Raw genomic sequence first — 8480 nt, 5'->3', positions numbered from 1 at the left:
CCGCAACCTCCGCCTCCTAGGTTCAGGCAATTCTCCTGCCTCAGCCTCCTGAGTAGCTGGGATTACAGGCACGTGCCACCATGCCCAGCTAATTTTTTGTAGTTTTAGTAGAGACGGGGTTTCACCATGTTGACCAGGATGGCCTCAATCTCTTGACCTCGTGATCTACCCGCCTCGGCCTCCCAAAGTGCTGGGATTACAGGCGTGAGCCACCGCGCCCGGCCCCGGAATTGTCTTCTTAATTCAATTTTCAGGTGGTTTATTGATATTCTATAAAACAAAATTGATTTTTGCATAATGATATTGTATCTTACAATCTTGATAGGCTTGTTCTTTTTGATAAAAAAAGGGTTCTTTTTGGTAAATTTCTTAAGATTTTCTACATAGAGGATTAGGTCATCTCTAGTAGATAGTTTTATTTCTTCTTTTCAGTATTTATGATTTTAACTTCCTTCCTCCTTCCCTCCCTCCCTCCCTTCCTCTGTCCCTCCCTCCCTTCCTTCCCTCCTGGGAAAGGAGTGAATCATGAAAGACAGAGGCCTTCCCTCCTGCAGCACAATGTGAGAAATTATTGTTACAATTCAGCCATTAAGAAAAGAAAACATATTTTAGGGTGTATCTGATTCATGTTTCCAATCCCAGCTTTGATTTACAAATTTCCTTTGTCTGGCACAGCCAGAGAGCTAGGGGCACCTCCCAGCTCTTCTCTGGCACAGCTGTCATCTGAGGTCTCCTCGGTACATTACATGGATGTGAATAAACTAATGAATTCTAACATGTACTTTCTCCTCCAGCACAACGTGAGAATTAGCCATCCTTGTCTTGTTTAACATCTTAGGAGGAAGCCTCAGTCTTTCATGACTAATTCTGACATTAGCTCTAGGTTTTTTAACATGTCCATTAAGAGGTGGAGGACATTCCCTTCTTTCTATTTCTTGTTTGCTGTTAGTTTTTATCATGAATAGGTATCAGATTTTGTTGATGACTTTTTTCCACGTCTATTGATTCATTGATTTTCAGGTATTAAACCAATCTCGCATTTCTGGGATAGACTCTAATTGATGTTAGTTTGTAATCCTTCTTATATGCTGTTGGATTTGGTTTGCTAATTTTTTTTTTTTTTTTTTTGGTTTGCAAATATTGTTAGGGGTTTTTGCCTCTATGTTCGTCAGAGATATTGGTGTAAGGTTTTCTTGGAATGTTTAATCTGGCTTTGGTATCAGGGTGATCCTGGGCTCATATAATGAATTGGGGAGGATTACCTACTGTTTGTTTTCCTGAAAAAGTTGTGTATAATTGGTATTATTTTCTTCTTTAAATGTTTGATAAATTTGACCAATGAAGTCATGGGGACAGGGCTTTTCTTTGTGGGAAGATTTTAAATCACGAATTAAATTTCTTTACTTGTTACAGGTCTATTGGGAGTTTCCATTTCTTCTTGTCAGTTTTGGTTGTCTGATCTTTCCAGGCCTTTTTGCATTTCATCTTTATTGGCATACGTTTGCTCATGGCATTCCCTCAGCACCGGGTGGTGATACCCCCTCTCATCACCGGCCTGACTGCGCCTCCTCTCCCTTCTTGGTCAGCCTGTCTCAGGATCTCTCATCCAGGCACCAGCAACATTTTGGCTCAATAATCCTGTCTTTGAGAGTTCCACGGTGCATTGTGAACTGTGGCTGACATGCCAGATGGGTTTAGGGTCAACGGCTGTGGAGGAAAGGAGAGGAATCAGGGCTGCACGGAGGGAGAAGTGAATCGCAGTGTGGTCAGGCCAGCTGAGCCTCGGCCAGGCTCTGGAGGAAGGCGGCGGCTGTCAGAGAGTTCCCTGGACGCTGCTCAGCCTTCCCCTCCCACCTTGTTCATCCCTGGACGGCAGATGCGGCTCAGCTCCTCCTCCCTTGGGGCCTCAGACTGGACCCCTTTTCCTGCTGCTTGGCAGCAAAGGCTTTCTGGGGTGGCACTTCTGTGTTCACCCCATGAAGGCACCTTCTCTCTGAAGCTTACACACAAGGAAGACTGGTTTGGGCCATGAAACATGCAGTGTGACAGTGACGAGCCGAGGGTCCCACGGATTCCTGGCTCCCATGGAGCCGTGTTCTAGCACGCTTCTGGGGGAGCGCACTCCCTGCTGGCTCCCATGGAGCCGTGTTCTAGCACGCTTCTGGGGGAGCACACTCCCTGCTGGCTCCCATGGAGCCGTGTTCTAGCACGCTTCTGGGGGAGCGCACTCCCTGCTGGGCAACAAGGAGCCAGCTGCACAATCTCCCCTTCCTGAAGATGCACTGGACACAAATAACCTCATTTTCTACTCTTTCCACACCTGTAAGGCTGAGGCTGCATCTCAGCTGGAAAATTAACACTTGAATTCTAAATAATAATAATTATTGTTTCTGGTTATTTTGAATCCACTGACAAAGACCTTTACAAAATAATTGCACTGATCAATCCCATATGAGGCGCAGGGGAAGTTTCTTGAGCTGGCGTATGAGGAGAACATGAGGGGAATTCTGCAATGGTGTTCTGTTTAGTAAGTATAATTGCAAAGAGTGTATCATGTTAAAATGCCTGACGTAGTGTCTTATAATAACACATGGTTTCCATCAAGAAGCAGATGTTTCTCAGCCTCCCTTAAAATAAACCATCATAATTTAACCACACCCACAGGCTCCACTGCAGAGTGAGAGCAAAGGCGTGCACTGCACGTTCCAGATCGGTCTAATTGCAGCCTGAAAGCACTTTTTAGGGAGAAGTGCCCCTAAAAAGAAACAACTTATTAGAGTATCAGATAAAGGCGTCCTGGAAGAATTGTGTTCAGTAGCAACTATAGCTGTGGCTCGCAGAAAAGCACAAATGAAGCAATTTCTGTCCTGAAGACTTGTGGCCCCTGGATGTTCCTAACTTCATGTTTCTAGGACCAAGTAAAAAAGACACACTCACTATGCTTCAGATGCTTTAATTTCACCATAGGAAGGCGTACACAATGTTTTTCTGCTCATATAGTGAAACCCTTCACAAAAGTTCTCTTTAAAATGGAGATATAACTCGTACCATATAATTCATGCTTTTAAAATGTCCAATCCCGGGGTTTTGAGTATATTTACAAAGTTGTGCAGCCATCACCACTGTGCAATTCCGGCGGGTTTCCATCACCAAAAGGAAACCTCGACCTCTGGATCAGAAACTTGCTTCTCGGTGTAATGGAAGCAGGCGGCCACTAGATGGGGACATCTCTCCACCGCCTTGCAGGTGGGACCTGCACCCCAAGGAGCGGGATGGAGAAACTCCAGCCCCGTGGGGCCTGCAGGCCTCTGGGCACAAGCCTTGCCCGTCGTTTCTCTCAAGACAGTTTCCCCAAATGTCCTAAGCCTAGTCCTGTCTGTGCATGAGAGGCTTTTTAGGCAGCATGTGCACAGACGTTCCTTATTTTGCTAGTTACTTGTTTCTTATATATTATAATATATTAATTTGAATGTGTTACAGAGAATCACTGGCGCATTAGTCCATGAGGTCACTCGTTTTATGTAGAATGAGCCTAGGTTAAAAAACAAAATTACATTTAACATTAATTCAAGAAACAAGTGACCGTAGGTGTGGACGTGGTCAAGTCCTGGGTGGGGGGGGTGCCACAGCTCTGAACTCCGGACAGTGCAGGAAGAATGCCTCTGGGAGGATAAAGTAAAAATCCCTTGACTTTCACGAGAATGGGAAAGCCTACTTCCAGGGACAGATCTGTGCTCCACGCTGCCTGGGAATCGTCCATCTGCCAATTGGGGATGACTCCCCTCCCCTCCAAGCAGGAGGCCTTTGATTCATCTGTGTGATCAGCCTCAGGGAAGAACTCCTCAGTCCTCAGATAATGCAATCAGGAAGCTGGCTCTTTATGGAATGAGCCACCCCGGCCGTGCTTGTAGCCCAGAGGCGAGAATCCAGGCTGAGGGGCTGAGAGGGGTCTTGGGTGGCACATGGCCATTGATGGGCCACAGCTTACAATTTTGAAACCTGGAAATCAGGGTTTTGGAAACAAACCTGATAGTCAATAGGTTGAGTAACTTGGTGTTTTGGGGCCTCTTTCTGCCCGGGACGCACCAGCTGGAAGGGGAGGCAGCGAGTTCACCTGCTGGGTGTCCCCCCACCACGGGGGCTTCGTGCCCCTCACCACGGGGGCTTCGTGTCCCCCATGGGGGCTCCCCAAGCTGCCCTGGCCTCTGCAGTACCTCTGCCAGCCAAAATTGCAGGCTTTGAAGGCCATGCTCAGGGTATGGTTTGATTTTAGTGGCAGTCCTGGTAGGTAAGAGGCCTCCCCCCCATTTTCTAGACGAGCGAAGTGACATTCAAAGCATTTAAGTAACTCTCTGGTTACTGGAGAGGTGGTCTGTGAGCTCTGGTTCTGTAACTCCACAGTTTCATATGTTACACTTTCTTTGAGTTATTTTCATTCGAGGAGGGTAAGGTGCTTGCTGGTAGACACACATGCTCTTGGCCACCTTCGAGCGCGGTAACCACCCGCTTTGTCTTGGGGAGAATGTGGAGTGAGGAAACCTGAGACACCCAGGGTTTCTCCGCCACACACCGTGTTGCAATTTTGAGGATGAGGGTGGAAATTCATGTACTAATTGCCTTTATGAGAACAAATGATGGCGTTGTGTAACGTTATTGTATAAAGGGAGTGTTATTTCCTATTAAGCATCTGCTTGAGATGCTTGGGGGAGAATGTAAAAGTCATTTAAGAAATATTTGTTGAGGAAATAAATGAATGAGTAAATTAGATAAGAATAGCACCTGGTCTCAAAGAATCATCAAGCTAATAAGATCTTCTATCGAGCTTATAAATACCGAAGTTCTAAAAGAAGCTGGCAGGGCTCTGCTGCGTTTCATTATTTCCAGATCCTCAACGACCGTCCACCTCTGCATTCCCGTTGGCCTTTGAAGTTTCCACCAGCCCCAGAGGGGAAGAAAAATAACAATAAACAATAAAAAATTATACAAACAAAACACTGTGGAGAGGGCACGAAGTGCGTGGGGAGGCTCCGCTCCAGCCGAGGCCGCGCCCGTGGGTTTTGGCGTGGGAGGGTCACCAGCCACCCCACGTCCGCAGGGACCTCCCGGGTTTGCCCCGCGCTGTCCCCACCCCCGGGCCGCTTTGGGCCTCAGACTTGGCATGTGCGACATGAAAGCTGAAATTCATTTTCCCGTCATATCTGCCAGGCGATGCCGGCAAAACCCAGCTTGGTAAAGAGGGCGCGAAAGGAGCCAGGCCCTGGCAAGGGAGGCGCCACGGTTAGCGGACGCAGTGGTAGACTTGCGAAGGGGCCTGGAGATCGCAGGTTCCTCCGGGGTCGGAGGGCGCGGGGGTGGCGCCGCGGGGAGGAGCAGGAGCTGCCGGGGCCTCCGCCGCGGTTTTAACTCCGATGGGGGCTGGGGAGAGGCCTGGACCCCGAGGCCAGGAGGCCGCTGGAGGCCGGAGCAGCCCGGGACGCGGTGGTGAGTCCGAGGGCTGTGCTGGGGCCTCCCGGGCCCTCTCCTCTCCTCTCCTCCTAACAATCAGGGTGTTGATGAGCAGGAAACCCACTTAGTGATGGCGCTGCCGGCGAAGACGAAGAACGGCGCCCTCACCCCTTGGTGTCCCAGAACCTCAGATATGGGACCAGTCCCCACACTCAGTCCCTGCAGCCAGGCAGACCCACCATGTGCAAGCCACCGGCTTGATAAATGGACCCGTGTGCTTTAAACCCGCATTGCTCGAGGGTCAACTGCAATCACAGCTATTCACAAGAGCCAAAAGCCAGACACCGCCTAAGCTCTGTCCAGGGCTGCATGAACACGCGCAGTGTGGTTCGTCCTGCGGTGGAGTATTACTCAGCTTTGAACCAGGAAGGAAAATCTGACCCAGGCCACACCATGGGTGAATCTCGAGGGCATCATTTCCCATGAAAAAGGCCAGGCCCCCAAAAGACAGTCATGCGTGAGTCTCACTCACAGGAGGTCCCTGGAGTCCACAGGTCCATAGAGACAGAAAGCAGATGGGGTGCTGGGGGCGGGGACTGGGGAGTGAGCGCTTCACAGGGAGGAGCTTCAGGTTGGGAGGAGGAGACAGCCCAGGAGACAGCCAGTGGCGACGACTGCACAGAACACTGTGAATGTGCTTCACCCACTGGACCGTGCACTTACGGTGGTTAAAATGGCAGATGGTTTATGTTATTTATGTTTTACCACAATTATAAAAATGCAGCGGAGGATCCACCATTCCGGGAAGGACTTCCCTGCACTGATCTGGGAATTCAAAAAGCTTTGCTGTGGCCGCTTTCACCTTAAGAGGGTGCAGTGGGCATCTGGGGGGCATCTCTTCTGTGGGGCCCCCAGTTTCTCCTGAGGTGCTCTGATACTCCACAGTCAGAAGGATACAGATACGTGGTTTTTGTTCTTTCCTCCTTTTTGAACGGGAAGGAGGTATCCCAGAGCCAAAGTGAGTGTGGCTGGCATCCTACGTGCCCAGAACAATGCCAACCTGTGCTTCTCACGCTTCAGGGATAACCCTGGAGGGAGCCACCCCTGGAGGCCCCGTCCCAGCTCTGCCGGCTGCTGTAGCCACACGCAGGGCCCCCTGCCCAGGGAAGAGCCCCGAGCTGTCTGCATGGCACCCACAGCAGCATTCGGGTGTGCCGGCTCGAGCTGCGGCCCTTCCGTGGGAGCGTGGCAGGCAGCCCTCCCTTCACCCCGTGAAAGGCATCTGTCACTTCGTTTGAGAAGATGTCACTCTTTCTAAGTCCTGCTAACCCATTCTTGTGCCCCATTCCCCCACTTTCCACTCAGACTCCCATGGGGGAAGGTCATGGGTGGGGTGTCCCTATGGCTTCTGGGTGACTTGAGCCTCCAGGGAACCCCTGGCCCAACCTCTGGCTGAAAACAGGAGCAAAGAAAGTGAGCTTAACATTCTGTTTCAGACAAGGTATTTCTCTTCGTTGGGGGAGGAAGGGCAGGTTGACACCTGAAACCATTTTTATTCATCAGCTCATGTTGTTGGGTGGCAGGATCATGTTGAGGGGGAAAAGCCAAACTCTAAAATATTTCGAGAGGTTTCTTCTGAGCCAAATATGAGTGGCCAGGGCCTGAGGCACAGTTTCAAGAGGTCCTGAGAACATGTGCTCAGCTGGCTGGGTTACAGCCTGGCTTTAGACAGAAGTTACGGGCAGACATCTATCAATCATGCATGTGAGGGGTGCGCTGGTTTGCTCTGGAAAGCTGGGAGAACTCAAAGTGGGGACTGCCTGGTCATAGGTGTGTTTGAAGATTTTCTGAGTGGCAATTGGTTAAAGGAGTTAAGTTATCTAAAGACCTGGCATCAACAGAAAGGAGCGTCTTGGTGAAGGGGCTTGGAGACCAAGGTTCTTACGCTGTAGATGGAGTCTCATAGGTGGCCACCCTTAGAGACACTGGATGGCAAATGTTTCCTATTTAGACCTTTAGAAGGTGCTAGACTCTCAGCCAATCTCTTCAGCATCAGAAAAAGGCCTGGAAAGGGAAGATGATTCTCTACAGAACATGCGTTTCTCCCACAAGAGGCAGCTTTGCAGGGCCGTGAAAAGGTATGTCAAATAAATATATTATGGGGCAAAATATCCGGGGACTTCCAGAGCCTGCTCTCTGTTCTGTGACGCTGCCCTAGCATCAGGTGGGAATTTGGCATCTTATTGCTACAAACAGCCTGTGTGTCTGTCTTAAGATCCGTTTCGATGTTAGTACTGCTCAGTTGTGCCTGAATTCCAGAGGGCGGAGGGTAGACTGAGGCAATTCCGACCCCCACACCCCGCCATGGCCTGACCTTTTCAGGTTTCTTTGAAATCCCCTTGACAGAGGGGGATCCTTTCAGTCTGTTGGGGGCTTAGAAGTTTATTTTTTGGTTACAGTCAGGACAGCAGACACCAGCGTGGCAGAGCCGGGTTTTCCTGGGGAGCCCAGGCTGTGGGGAGCAGCTGGCCAAACTTCCTTAAGGCAAAACACATGCTTTTTGTTTGTTTGTTTGTTTTACATCAAACTTCCCAAGAAATATCAGTACCTAAGTATTTTCACTGAAACTTTAAAGCTTGTAAAAACTTTTAGGTCAAAGTCCCTTATTCACAGTCCAGACGTTGGAAGTTTCATGGAGGTACAGATGCCAGCCAGTGGAAGAGGATCTGAGCCAGACTTTCTCATCTTAAAGCAAAGACTAACATTTAAAACATTTTGGGCTCTAGGTAGGGCCAAGCCCCAGCCCCGCCGTGTCCAGGCACAGGAGTTTCAGGGTGTGCCAGGGCCCGGGGATCTCCAGGGAAGCCTTGGTCCAGGGTGTTCAAAGTCTCCAAGTTCGGGGAGACTTTGAAAGACCCAGGGTGACTGCTCCAAGCTGCTCTGCGGGACGTGAGGTCCACACGGTTCATTCCCACTCTGGACTGGAGCCCGGGTCCCTGAGGGGGGTCTTCACTGACATCTGCTGATGTCACAGC

General features: G+C 49.8%; 1 long non-coding RNA gene across 1 annotated transcript; it reads left to right on the top strand.

Annotated features, from left to right (window-relative positions):
* The first annotated feature begins 551 nt into the window (after positions 1–551).
* Positions 552–4992, top strand: LOC116561827. The gene is made up of 2 exons (XR_004273626.1): positions 552–2094; positions 2144–4992. It is a non-coding gene; the product is annotated as an uncharacterized LOC116561827 (long non-coding RNA).
* The last annotated feature ends 3488 nt before the right edge of the window (positions 4993–8480 follow it).

The sequence above is a fragment of the Sapajus apella genome, unplaced genomic scaffold, assembly GCF_009761245.1.
Source record: "Sapajus apella isolate SASKATOON/1434 unplaced genomic scaffold, GSC_monkey_1.0 scaffold30, whole genome shotgun sequence".
NCBI classification, from domain to species: domain Eukaryota; kingdom Metazoa; phylum Chordata; class Mammalia; order Primates; family Cebidae; genus Sapajus; species Sapajus apella.
Note: the sequence above shows the minus strand (reverse complement) of the source record. Positions and strands in the feature narration are given on the sequence as shown.